Here is a 14,495-nt window from a genome sequence, read left to right as displayed (position 1 = left end):
CACTTGCAACGGGAAGACTGGCCACTTGCAACGGGAAGACTGGCCACTTGCAACGGGAAGACTGGCCACTTGCAACGGGAAGACTGGCCACTTGCAACGGGAAGACTGGCCACTTGCAACGGGAAGACTGGCCACTTGCAACGGGAAGACTGGCCACTTGCAACGGGAAGACTGGCCACTTGCAACGGGAAGACTGGCCACTTGCAACGGGAAGACTGGCCACTTGCAACGGGAAGACTGGCCACTTGCAACGGGAAGACTGGCCACTTGCAACGGGAAGACTGGCCACTTGCAACGGGAAGACTGGCCACTTGCAAAGGGAAGACTGGCCACTTGCAAAGGGAAGACTGGCCACTTGCAAAGGGAAGACTGGCCACTTGCAAAGGGAAGACTGGCCACTTGCAAAGGGAAGACTGGCCACTTGCAAAGGGAAGACTGGCCACTTGCAAAGGGAAGACTGGCCACTTGCAAAGGGAAGACTGGCCACTTGCAAAGGGAAGACTGGCCACTTGCAAAGGGAAGACTGGCCACTTGCAAAGGGAAGACTGGCCACTTGCAAAGGGAAGACTGGCCACTTGCAAAGGGAAGACTGGCCACTTGCAAAGGGAAGACTGGCCACTTGCAAAGGGAAGTCTGGCCACTTGCAAAGGGAAGACTGGCCACTTGCAAAGGGAAGACTGGCCACTTGCAAAGGGAAGACTGGCCACTTGCAAAGGGAAGACTGGCCACTTGCAAAGGGAAGACTGGCCACTTGCAAAGGGAAGACTGGCCACTTGCAAAGGGAAGACTGGCCACTTGCAAAGGGAAGACTGGCCACTTGCAAAGGGAAGACTGGCCACTTGCAAAGGGAAGACTGGCCACTTGCAAAGGGAAGACTGGCCACTTGCAAAGGGAAGACTGGCCACTTGCAAAGGGAAGACTGGCCACTTGCAAAGGGAAGACTGGCCACTTGCAAAGGGAAGACTGGCCACTTGCAAAGGGAAGACTGGCCACTTGCAAAGGGAAGACTGGCCACTTGCAAAGGGAAGACTGGCCACTTGCAAAGGGAAGACTGGCCACTTGCAAAGGGAAGACTGGCCACTTGCAAAGGGAAGACTGGCCACTTGCAAAGGGAAGACTGGCCACTTGCAAAGGGAAGACTGGCCACTTGCAAAGGGAAGACTGGCCACTTGCAAAGGGAAGACTGGCCACTTGCAAAGGGAAGACTGGCCACTTGCAAAGAATCACGGGAAATATGGTCAATGCAGGATCCAGACGAACTCAAGAGTTTAAGTGTATATTGGCCCCTTGATAACCAGATACTAGATAACCAGACACTATCGAAACCCCCAGCCGATTTGCATTCTAATGGCCCATTTCCCCAGAACAAAAGACTTGTACTCAGGTATCAGATACAGACACATCGGTCCCTTCACCCAGGAAGCCCAAACAGTCACGGTCAATGACCGCTCAGGACACGCCCAGCCATCAAGGCACCTGTCCCTTTATTGGCTAAAATCAAAGGCAGTAATCGAAGCCTGCCGCATTATTGGGTCCAAAGCTAATGGAAGGGGAGGCGGAGATAGTGGTGGCATTGGATGCGGAGAAGGCCTTTGATAGGGTTGAGTGGGAGTATTTGTGGGAGGTGTTGGAGAGGTTTGGGGAGGGGTTTATCCGGTGGGTGAGGCTGCTCTACGAGGCCCCGATGGAGAGTGTAGCCACAAATAGGAGGAGGTCGGAGTACTTTCGGCTGTACCGGGGGACGAGACAGGGGTGCCCCCTGTCCCCCTTGCTCTTCGCATTGGCGATTGAGCCCCTGGCTATGGCATTGAGGGAGTCAGGGAACTGGAGGGGCCTGGTGCGAGGTGGGGAGGAGCATCGAGTGTCGCTGTATGCGGACGACCTGTTGCTGTATGTGGCAGACCCGGTGGGGGGGGGGGGGGGGGGGGATGCCGGAGGTGATGAGGATTCTTAGTGAATTCGGGGGTTTCTCTGGGTACAAGTTGAACCTGGGCAAGAGTGAGTTGTTTGTGGTGCATCCGGGGGATCAAGAGGAGGGTATTGGTAGGCTCCCAATGAAGCAGGCAGGGAAGAGCTTCAGGTACCTAGGGGTCCAGGTGGCTGGGGGGCCCTGCACAAGCTCAACCTCACAAGGTTGGTGGAGCAGATGGAGGAGGAGTTTAAGAGGTGGGATATGTTACCACTGTCACTGGCGGGGAGGGTGCAGTCCGTTAAGATGACGGTGCTCCCGAGGTTTTTGTTCCTGTTCCAGTGCCTCCCCATCCTTATCCCGAAGGCCTTTTTTAGGAGGGTCAACAGGAGTATCACGGGATTTGTGTGGGCGCATGGGACTCCGAGGGTGAGAAGTGTGTTCCTGGAACGGGGCAGGGATAGGGGGGGCTGGCGTTGCCCAACCTCGGTGGGTACTATTGGGCTGCCAACGCAGCGATGGTGCGTAAGTGGGTAATGGACGAGGAAGGGGCAGCATGTAGAGGATGGAGGCGGCGTTATGTGTGGGCACGAGCCTGGAGGCGCTGGTAACGGCGCCGTTGCCGCTCCCTCCAACGAGGTATACCACAAGCCCGGTGGTGGCGGCTACCCTCAAAATTTGGGGGCAATGGAGACGGCATAGGGGAGAAGTGGGGGGCTCGATGGAGGCCCCGATACAGGGGAACCATCGGTTTGTCCCAGGGAGCATTGATGGCGGATTTCTGGGCTGGCACAGGGCAGGGGTTAGGAGGTTGAGGGACCTGTTTGTGGAGGGGAGGTTCACGAGCTTGGGGGAGTTAGAGGGGAAGTTTGGGCTCCCCCGGGGAACATGTTTAGGTACATGCAGGTGAGGACATTTTCCAGGCAGCAGGTGGAGGGGTTCCCCTTGCTGCCCCCACGAGGGATGCGGGATCGGTCGCTCTCGGGGGTGAGGGTTGGAGGAGGGAGGATTTCGGACATATACCGGGTGATGCAGGAGGTAGACGAGGCCTCGGTGGAGGAACTGAAGGGTAAATGGGAAGAGGAGCTGGGTGAGGAGATTGAGGGGGGGACGTGGGCGGATGCCCTGGAGAGAGTGAATTCCTCCTCTTCCTGTGCGAGGCTTAGCCTCATACAGTTCAAGGTGCTGCATAGGGCCCACATGACTGGGACGAGGATGAGTAGGTCTTTCGGGGGCGAGGACAGGTGTGCTAGGTGCTCGGGGAACCACGCCCATATGTTTTGGGCGTGCCCAGCCCTGGGGGGGGAGTTTTTGAAGGGGGCAGCAAGGACGGTGTCGAGGGTGGTGGGATCCAGGGTCAAGCCAGGCTGGGGACTCGCAATATTTGGGGTTGCAGTGGAGCCGGGAGTGCAGGAGGCAAAAGAGGCCGGTGTTCTGGCCTTTGCGTCCCTAGTAGCCCGGCGGAGGATCTTGCTCCAATGGAAGGATGCGAGGCCCCCAAGCGTGGAGGCCTGGATCAATGATATGGCAGGGTTCATTAAATTGGAGAAGGTGAAATTTGCCCTGAGGGGATCAGTACAAGGGTTCTTTAGGCGGTGGCAGCCTTTCCTGGACTTCCTGGCGGAACGGTAGGGAAATAGGCCGGCGACAGCAGCAGCAACCCGGGGGGTGGGGGGGGGGGGGGGAGGGCGCGGTTTGGGTCGGTGGGAGGGAGAACTGTGTACATGGGTTTGTGGGATGTGGCGGGTGTTATCTCTTTCCCTTTTGTTGTTGGGTGTTCTTTTGTTTGTAGTTGCTTTTGAAGTTGGGTGGGTATTGTTCTTGGGGTGTTACTGCGGTTGTTTTGTTAATAGAGTTGAGATGTTTATATTTTGTAAAAATTTCAATAAAAATTTTTTTTTTAAAACAGGAGCATTACGGGGTTTGTGTGGGCGCACAGGACCCCGAGGATGAGAAGGGTGTTCCTGGAGCGGGGCAGGGATAGGGGGGGCTGGTGCTGCCCAACCTCTGTGGGTATTATTGGGCTGCCAACGCAGCTATGGTGCCTAAATGGGTGATGGACGGGGAAGGGGCAGCATGGAAGAGGATGGAGATGGCGTCCTGTGTGGGCACGAGCCTGGAGGAGCTGGTAACAGCACCGCTGCCGCTCCCTCCAACAAGGTATACCACGAGCCCAGTGGTGGCGGCTACCCTCAAAATTTGGGGGCAATGGAGACGTCACAGGGGGAGGTGGGGGCCTCGATGGGGTTCCCGATACGGGGGAACCACCGGTTTGTCCCGGGGAGAATTGACGGCGGGTTCCTGAGTTGGCACAGGGCAGGTATTAGGAGGTTGGGGGGACCTGTTTGTAGACAGGAGGTTTGCGAGCCTGGGTGAGCTGGAAGGGAAGTTCGGGCTCTCCCCGGGGAACACCTTTAGGTACATGCAGGTAAGGGAGTTTGTCAGGTGGCGGAGTTCCCTCTGTTGCCGCCGCGTGGGGTCCAGGACAGGGTGCTCTCGGGAGTGTGGGTTGGAGAGGGGAGGAACTCGGCAACGTACCAAGTGATGCAGGAGGTAGACGAGGCCTCAGTGGAGGAGCTGAAGGGTAAATGGGAGGAGGAGCTGGGTGATAAAATTGAGGGGGGGGACGTGGGCGGACGCCCTAGGAAGGGTGAACTCTTCTTCTTGTGCGAGGCTTAGCCTCATACAGTTTAAGGTGCTGCATAGGGCTCCCATGACCGGGACAAGGATGAACCGTTTTTTTGGGAACGAGGACAGATGTATTCGGTGCTCAGGGAGCCCTGCAAACCATGCCCATATGTTCTTGGCATGCCCAGCGCTGGGGGAATTTTGGAAGGGTGTAGCAAGGACGGTGTAGAGGGTGGTAGGATCCAGGGTCAAACCGGGCTGGGGGCTCGCAATATTTGGAGTTGCAGAGGAGCCGGGAGTGCAGGAGGCGAAAGAGGCCAGCAGCAGCAGCAGCAGCAACCGGTGGGGGGGCCATATTTGATATTTGTTCATTGCTAATGACGGGTGTTAATTTTTTTTTTTTTTTTTTGTGTATACACGGGGGGGGGGGGGGGGGGGGGGGGGGGGGGGGATTTTGTTCTTCCTTTTCTTGATATTTTTTGTTATTGATATTTTGTAAAAATTTGAATAAAATTTTTTTTTTTTTTTAACTCTAAAGAGCATCATTATTAATTGGCGACATTACTCCGGTGCCGATTGGCAACACCAGGGACGCGTGTTCGATTCCAAGCTCGAGTGACTGTGTGTGGAGATTGCACATTCTCCCAATGTCTGTGTGGGTTTCCTCCGGGTGCTCCGGTTTCCTCCTACAGTTCAAAGATGTGCAGGTTAGGTGGATTGGCTATGCCAAATTACCCCTTAGGGTGAGGTTGCAGGAATAGGACAGGGAGATTGGGCCTCAGTAGGGTGGTCTTTCAAAGGGTTGGTGCAGACCCGATTGGCTGAATGGCCTCCTTCTGCACTGTAGGGATTCTATGATTCTATAAAACAGGAAGGGCTATGAAAGGAGGGAGATCAAGGCACTTAACTGTACAAGTAACATAGCCAGCATAAACATCCTTGCTTCCTGAAGCAAGTAGAAATGGGGCGAACTTACAGAATCTCAATCATTCAAAACTGTCAATTGGAAAAATATGGATTAGAGAGCCAACACAGCTTTGTTTTAAGGAAAACTGTTTGACTGGAGTTCTACGATGAAGTAATATCAATGAGATTGATGTTGTGTATGGACTTTGACAAATGAGCACGGTTGTGGGCAAAACTGAAGTCCATGGAATATGGGTGGGGGGGGAGAACGGGAACGGTGGTCGCAATTGACGCAGAGGCAGGAAGCAGAGTAGTGATGAACAATAATTTTCAGACTGCATGGTACTACATAATGGTGTTCCCCCCAAACCCAATAGAATCACTGGACTTTGATATAATAATGACTTGGGTATAGAAGCTGTACTTTCAAGATTACTAAAATTCTGAGCTTTGTATCATCTGGAAACAGAGAATAGAATTGACACCAGCAAGACACAGACGTACAGATATGCCGAAGGTGCGATTTAACTTCGAAGTGAGACTGTTGCATTTGGTAGGAGGAATAAGGGCAAGTAAAATAATTAATATTAATTCAAGTGCCTTTAACATGGTGAATCAGTGCAGGCAGATTAGCAAAATTTGACAGTGATGTGAGAAAATATTAGCATAGTCGACCAAATATTTTGTCCAAATGGTAGGTTTTAAGCAGTGTCTTAAGGGAGGAAAGATTGAAAGTTTAGGGAGCAATTTTATTGTTATTTATTCATGAGCTGTGGCTTGCAAGGTAGTTGTGAGTGGTCTTCTTGAACCGCAGCAGTCCATGCAATGTAGGTATTACCCACAGTGCTGTTCCAGGTGAAGTGCCATGATTTTGACCCAGTGACAGTGAAAGAGTAGTGATACACTTGCAAGTCAAAATGGTGAATGAAATCCCAGAGTTTGAGCTGAAGTCAAATCTGCTGGTGGAGTGATCAAATCAGTTACGCGCAAGAATCAAAAGAGTGCGAATACCTCTGTGTTGAAGGACTACAAGTGGTTACAGAGGTAGGGAGGGATATGCCATGAAAGATTTGAAAACAAGGGTTAGAATTTTAAAATGGACTCCTGGTTGTAGATCAGCAAGCACAGGAGTGATTGCGTGAACAGGACTCGGTGCGAGTTAGGACATGACATGAGCAGCAAAGTTTTGAATGACATCAAGGGTGGAAGATGCGAGTCCAGCCAGGAGTGCACCTAATACTCAAGTCTAGAGGTAACAAAGGCACAGATGAGGGTTTCAGCAGCAGATAAGCTGGGGTAAGGGCAGCATTCAGTGATGTTATGTAGGTGGAAATAATCTTAGTGATGGCACTAGTCATAAACTAAAGGAGTGGTGGTAAACCTGCGGTTCGTGTGCCACATGCGGCCCATCTGGGTTGAGTGTGGCCCACAAGACATTTTGTTGACCATTGCCCACATGCAGGGTGTCACATTCCACTGATTTCCTTCCATAAAGATTTTATCCTACCGGCATGACTGAAGTGAAACGCAGGTAAAGCAAGTACAAGTGAGGTGCATGGTGATTGTACACAATATTGACTGCAAGAGCCGTATGCTCTGCGCAAATATAATGTAAATATTTATTTTCTTTTTACCATAGTTCTATGGTAAAGTTCTATAGTTCTATTAAAATACAAATGATTAAACATTTTCTATAACTAATAATTAAATATTTGGCATGCATTCAATGTATTTAATCTTATTCACAGGGTCATGGTTCATGAACAAGTCTGATTTCAATCTTGCAGCCCAATGAGATGAAGAATCATCATTCAAGCGGCCCATCCACTAGCCAAGGTTCCCCATCACTGAACTAAATGGCCCAATTTTACAGGGTGCACAGGAATGGAGACCTAGGGACACAAGTACAACATATAAATCTTTGAAGGTGAAAAAACAAGTTAAGAAAGTTGTTAAAAGCATAGAAATCCTTGCACATTCTCCCATGTTTGCATGGGTCTCACCGAAAGATGTGCAGGGTAGCTAAATTGGCCGTGCTAAATTGCCCCTTAAATGGAAAAGAAAATAGAATTGGATACTTAAAATTTATTTTTAAAAAGCACAGGAAATCCTTCACTCGCGTGACTCTAGCTGTAGTAGTGTTCAATTCCAGGTACTACTTTGGGAAGGATGTTTGGAGAGCGTACAAAAGAGATTTACTAGAATGGTACCAGGAAATTTAATTTCACAAAAAATCAATATAACATAATTGCTACATTTCCCACATAAATCACATCTTAATATGCCTTCTTTACATCAACATTCAGAAAATGATCCCCAATTGCAACAGTGCAAGTTTCCATTTCCCTCATTAGAAACATTGTGGTCTCAGTCAATTTAGAATCAAGTTCTAGACAAGTTGTGTACTTAAAACCCAAATTGTTGGCTTTTGGGACAGCTTCTGGACTTCCAGTAAAATTCCAAAAACATTACTATCAGCTTGTGCAAGTTAGGTGCTTTCACACATTGACTTGCAAGAATACCATATGGTAGCAATTCACTGTTCTTCCCGACTGTCATCATGTCAACTGGCTTATTGAAAAACAGTGTGAAATAATTTAGACTGCAGGAGGAGGCAGACGGATTTGTTACATCACTGCCACAGCAGAAAAGTTTGGCAAAAGAATGACACTGAATTTGTGTGGAAGGAACAGATAGGAAAGGGGGGGGGGGGGGGGGGAGATGAGAAGAAAACGCAGTTGAAATAAATCAGGTAGAGTTACAGCTAACTAAGAAAACGGAGATGAAAATAAACTGGTCATGTATTCATGCATATTTTGTACAATAAGATAAAACGATGAATGAAATTTCAGCCACCTAAAAAGGTGTTCATCTACAAACATACTACAATCCATCCTCCTGGAGCATATGCATAGATGCCAAATAACAGAACACAAGGTGCCACAAACAGGCTAACATACTCCACAAGTGAAAGGTTACCAGCTGAGCTACAAAACCGCATTGCCATCGCACTCCCAAACCCATCCCAGCTGTCTCGATGCAAACGGAGAAATAAATATGTCAGGAAGTTTTATTAGCAATTAATGTATTGGGGAGCGCGAAAGGGTTTCATTCGCTGCAAACAAAAATAACATTCATGATATACAGACACTCTACGTGCCACGCCATATATCATATTTAAATCTTCAGAAGCCAAGTATTCTGTTGTTGTGAGACAAAGTTGCAGTGACTGTCCAGAGCAACCATTGCAGGCAACTGAATGTAGCAAGGGTACAGAATGTCTCTGGGTGTGGCACACCACTCCTGACAAAGGTAAAGTACTGAAGAATCAACCATCCAAGCTGGGCCTGCAGCAAATGCGGACCAAGGATAAAACCTTTCTTGACCTTGGGCGACACAGTAGCATGGTGGTTAGCACTGTTTCTTCACAGCTCCAGGGTCCCAGGTTCAATTCCTGCTTGGGTCACTGTCTGTGCAGAGTGTGCACATATTCCACGGGTCTGCATGAGTTTCCTCGGGGTGCTCCGGTTTCCTCCCACAGTCCAAAGATGTGCAGGTTAGGGTTGGCCATTCTAAATTGCCCTTCATGTCCAAAAAGGTTAGGTGGGGTTACGGGGATGGGAAGGAGGTGTGGGCTTAAGTAGGGTGCTCTTCCCAAGGGCCGGTGCAGACCTGATGGGCCAAATGGCCTCTTTCTCCACTGTACAATTGTGTGATTCTATTATTCTTGCCCTCAAACTACCTGTCACAGACACATAAGTTTATGACAGAAATTGGTAGGCGATACCTTGTAGAGACAAAGTCCTGTCTTCATACTGAGGACACCCGCTATCACATTCCATAGCACCTTTGCCCTAAATGGGATAGATTCAGAACCAATCTAGCAGCTCAAAACCAAGCACCCATAAAGCACTGTGGGCCACTAGAATTCTATTCAATCACAATCTGTAAACTCATGGCTTGACATATTCCTCACCTCCAAAATTACCCACAAGACAGGAAATTAACCGTAATTCAATGGCGTATTGGAGAGCATGTTAGAATCGGTACCAGACATTCCTAATGCAATATGGAGCACAGGACAACATACATGCTAGGCTGCAGAAACAGTGGTTTCAAAACCAACGGATCAGATCAAGAGTTCTGCAGTCCTGTCAGATTCAGTTGTGTAGCACGAATAATTAAATAACCAGAGGTGGCAGCTCCATAAACAGCTCCATTCTGAATGACGGTGGAGATAGGCACATCATTGCAAAAGGCTCAAGCATTTGCAATCATCTTCAGACAGAGATGCTGAGTGAACGATCCATCTCGGCCTCCTCCAGGGGGCCCCTGTATCAAAGATGTCAGTCTGCCAATTTGATTCACGGAAGGCACTAGCTATGACAACAGGCCAGCTGTATTACTGATTTGTGCCCCAGAACTAATTATACCGGTAGCCAACTTTTTCCAGTACAACTACAACATTGGCATCTACCCAACTAGGTGGAAAATTGATCAAGTGTGTCCTGTCCCGTAAAAAAAACTGAATTCAATCTCGCCAATTATTACATCCTATCAGTAATTTCAATCATCAGCAAAAACCTTGATGTTGTCGTCAAGTGCTACCAAGCAACACTTATTCAACAATACCCTGCTCATCGATGCTCTGTTTGAGTTCCGCCAGGGTCACCCAGTTCTAGCTCTCAATAAAACAGAGACAAAGAGCTGAATTTCTGGGGTGAAGGCAGGGGTGTGATGACATACTCTCCATTAATCAGAGTGCATCTCCAACAACACAAGAAGTTCAACGCCATTCAAGGTAACGCAGTCCTCTTGGGTCAGCACCCCATCCATCACCTTCAGTATTCACTCCTTCCAGCACTAAGTATGTTGTAGTAGCAGCAATGGAAAGCTGCATGCAATGATTTGCCAAGACTCCTTAAGCAGCACCTTCAAATGCATGCTTTCTACTTCATCAAGGGACAAGGGTAGCATACACATGGGAACACCACCCTCCAAGTCACACACCATCTTGACATAAAGTACATCATTTTCACCTTCAGTGTGCCTTGGTCAAAATCTTGGAACTCCTTCCCTTCCTAACAGAACGGTGGGTGTTACCTACACCACAGGAACTGCAGCATTTCAAGGGCAATTAGGGATAGACAATAAATGCTGGCCATGACAGCAATGCTCACATCCTATGAATGAATTGAACTGGTAAAATTTAACATTCATTCTCCATAGGTTTCCAAAAGTGTAAAGTTATTTACGACAAGTATAAGGAATAAACGCACTCTCACAAACCAATACTTTCCGATGATGCTAAGAGGAACATCCTGGAAGCAAATTAGGGATTTTAAATATCTAAATTTTCACTAACTGCTCTCATTTCTGACCAAGAGGGTTTGCACTTATTTGATACAGCAATATCAATTTGCCAGTGAAATCAACAACTTATTGGCAAGATTTCAACTATTCAAGCCTATACACAATTTGATTTTAAACATGGCAAAATCCCAACAATTCGCTACAAAAACACACCCCTTTAGTTTGTAAGATGTTAATAATTCCAAAATTGCTCTGGCCAACTTACATGCTATCAGCCTTATGGAAAGTGAATTATTAAAAAGTCAGCTGAATAAAATCAATGTGGTCCAAAATGTTCTTATTAAATAGAATCAGTCTCATGCACATTTATGAAATTTGGTTACTTTCTATGATTAAGCCAATTTCTTTTTAAGTAGATTTTTCTATCAGCATTGCAGTCACTAACTGTAAGGCATTATAATGAGGCAGTATCATGAGAGCACAAAATATATTACTCAAGGATTCAACACTGTGCACACACCAAAACAGTTTGAAGTCATGGCTGTAAGGGTTACATTCCAAAGAAGTGAAGAACAAACTAGGACTTGCCAGGAATTTACTGTGTGCATAACAATATCTGAATCTATGTAAATGTGGGTCTATTTTGGTTGCAATGAGAAGGAAAAATATGAGGAGACTTTCCGAGGAAAACATTGATGTCAGAGAAATTAAAGCAGCAACATACTTAGGTACACAATTTAGACAGCCCCCTGTTCCAGGACCAAGTCCAGTGGTTAGCATTGCTGCTCAATGTCAGGGACCCAGGTTCGATTCCGACCTCGGGTGACTGTCTGTGTGGAGTTTGCACATTCTTCTCATGTCTGCGTGGGTTTCCTCCAGGTGCTCCACTTTTCTCCTACAGTCCAAAGATGTGCAGGTTAGGTGGATTGGCCATGCTAAATTACCCCTGGATGGGGTTACTGGGATAGGGTGGGGGATTGGCCCTAGATAGGGTTCTCTTTCCAAGAGTCAGTACAGACTAAATGGGTCGAATAGCCTCCACCTGTACTGTAGGGATTCGATGATCCTATGAATTATGCATCCATTTATCTCTGTACAAAATTTGAAATTTAAGTCACCCATGTTCAAAAGTAGGAGTCATCTGATATGCACACAAACAGCTCATATTGAGAAGCACTTTAATCTGTGCCTCATCCAGTGCAACTTGGTCCTGTGCTTGACTGTTTACCTTTTGCCCTTACTCCATCTGGGTGTAGTGGCAGGGCATTAAACTGTTAATTAAAATTAAACTTTCCATTGTCTAGATAGAATGACAGACCTGGCATCATATGGCTAGATAATGGATATTTTCCAGCTTTTTGGATGGAAAGCAGAAGTTGCCTTACATGTGGATTACTTTACTAGTGAGTAAACATCGTAATTGATTACCAAGAAAGAAAAATTATCTGATGAAAATGAGCATCGAAGCACTCATTCCCTTCAAACCTAAAGCCAATAATTTGGCTTGAATTTTGCACATTTAAAAACAAAGTAAACCATAACAATTTGAGTGATCATGCCTCTAAAATAACTTTTCAATAAAGCAGTTGTAAAAAAATTATTGTAAAAGCTTGTGTACAGATTTTTTTCTTTAAAAAATGAAAGATAGACATTACTGTGTTGCAAGTCACAACAGTTTGCTCTTGTTGCTACATACTTTTCTTCCCCATCCTGAGGATTAATAACGTTTGGACGGTAGCTATAGCTCTCAGATTTTAAGTCTATGTTTTGCAAATCAACAACATTACTAGAATCTAATATTCTTAATTTAGGACTTGCCTTAAGTGGGTTTATTATAAATTCACTTAAAATAGAGCACTGAAGGGCAGCACGTTGGCACGGTGATTAGCATTGCTGCCCACTGTGCCGAGGACCCGGGTGCGAAACCAGGCCTGGGTCACTGTCCGCGTGGAGTTTGCACATTTTCCCCGTGTCCCCAAAGATGTGTAGGTTAGGTGGATTGGCCACACTAAAAACAATTGCCCCTTAATTGGAAAAAAAAAATTGGGTACTCTAAATTTATAAGAAGAAAAAAAAATAGAGCACTGATTATTGTCTTTACAACTGAACAGCTCAAACATCGGAGTACTGAACAAGTGTACAATCCAAAGAGAAGCTTAATTCACTAATTAATGAAAAAATATCGACTTCAACATTGCAAACATGTATGCAATTGTGGTAAAAGTATTTTAGCAGTTAAATTTGCCACTTTTAACATTCATCCCTAATTAAGGCCCTATCCAACCACATTTTTACCGTTGAAATACAGGGATCCAGGGGAGACAAACAGAGGACTTGCAGATCAAGTTCACCTCTGGAGGTACCCAGTGAACTGCAAAAAAAATTCCTCAGCTCATTCACAACAACTACCTGTGAGGCTCAATGTCAGAACTCTGCAAAAGCTGGTGATTTTACCTCCAGCGATGCCCAGAGCGTGCCACAGAATTTCTATCAAGTAGAGATTTAAAATAAGCAGTTTTTAGAGTGGAAAAACTGGACAATATTGCATGCAATAAAAAGAGTCCCACTGTTTTCAAAGTTGACAGCTTTGCTAGCAACTGAATTATACTGTCAGGTGGTAAATTATAGAGAAATAGATTTCCAACCCAATATGGCTTACCTAAGTTTTTCACATTCAAATGCTAGTTTTCATACACACAACAGAAAACAGTTTTTGGTAGTTTATTCATTAGTAGTGCTCAATCTTTAGATTTGAAAAAAACTTAAATCATGCAGAGCCACTGACCAATTAGACAACCTTGAAATTTGTATGAAATTATAAACAATTTTGACCAGGTTGCACTGCTTTAAGCAACAGGAGATATAATTGGGCATTTATGAAACAGTGCATTTCAGATTGAATAGTCAGCAACCAAAGTAGACTTCCCAGACAATAAATTCATAATTTATCAACACGGGCAAACACAGACAATCTGCAGACAAGTAATCTCAAAGCCAACTGCTTACCCAATTACTTGCTATTTCAACAATTACACTTCTAGAGTCGCCAATAAGATTAAAAACCAAATTTTTGAAAAGGTTAGAGACATGGAATTTTAATTTTGGTTCTTCTCCCATAGGTGCTGACCGACCTGTTGAGCATTTCAATTAAATTTCACTATTCTCCAAACAGAAACTCGTTGAGTAGACTGGGTTGTTGGTGTAAAAGAAAATTACTAACAAATAAACAAAAGTAAATGGTCCTATTACTGAGATCCAACATAAATTAAATATACAATAAAAGCTATTCCAATGTATTCAAATAATGAGTCCCACCCAGACTGTATAGCTTAATCTTTACATCAAACTCCTGTTAAAACTTATTTGAGAGAAGGACGCCAATGAGTTCAGGGTTTATCCTGCATCTGAGGAATTGCAAACTTTTTCCTGAACGCATCAGCAGTAATACTGAGACAAGGAATGAATCTGTATCCAACTATATTTACTGACAATATTTTTGTTGCATCCTTGTAAATCCAATAACTGATAATGTCTAAAATAGTAACTACCTTCACATTTAATCCAGAAATACAAATGACCATTCTGACTATCCTAGTGGCAGGTATTCAAATTCAAAGAATTAGACTATGTTGTAATGGCAGTAAAGCAAAAGTCCCACAAGCTAAAATAGCATACCCAAACAACTTGAATTGTGGAAAATAATCTAAGGCAAAATATTACCTGCCCCCATCATACTTGG

At 45.9% G+C, this 14,495-nt stretch overlaps 1 protein-coding gene and 1 long non-coding RNA gene across 2 annotated transcripts in view; one reads left to right on the top strand and one right to left on the bottom strand.

Annotated features, from left to right (window-relative positions):
- Positions 1–7,337, top strand: part of LOC119950911 — a 48,426-nt gene extending 41,089 nt beyond the window's left edge. The window contains exon 3 of the long non-coding RNA XR_005457457.1: positions 7,192–7,337. This is a non-coding gene — a long non-coding RNA (uncharacterized LOC119950911). The remainder of the gene's footprint in view (positions 1–7,191) is intronic.
- Positions 1–14,495, bottom strand: part of shoc2 (SHOC2 leucine rich repeat scaffold protein) — a 135,575-nt gene that overhangs the window by 96,352 nt on the left and 24,728 nt on the right. The window lies entirely within an intron of this gene.

This window comes from Scyliorhinus canicula, chromosome 16 (assembly GCF_902713615.1).
Source record: "Scyliorhinus canicula chromosome 16, sScyCan1.1, whole genome shotgun sequence".
Classification (NCBI taxonomy): Eukaryota; Metazoa; Chordata; class Chondrichthyes; order Carcharhiniformes; family Scyliorhinidae; genus Scyliorhinus; species Scyliorhinus canicula.
Note: the sequence above shows the minus strand (reverse complement) of the source record. Positions and strands in the feature narration are given on the sequence as shown.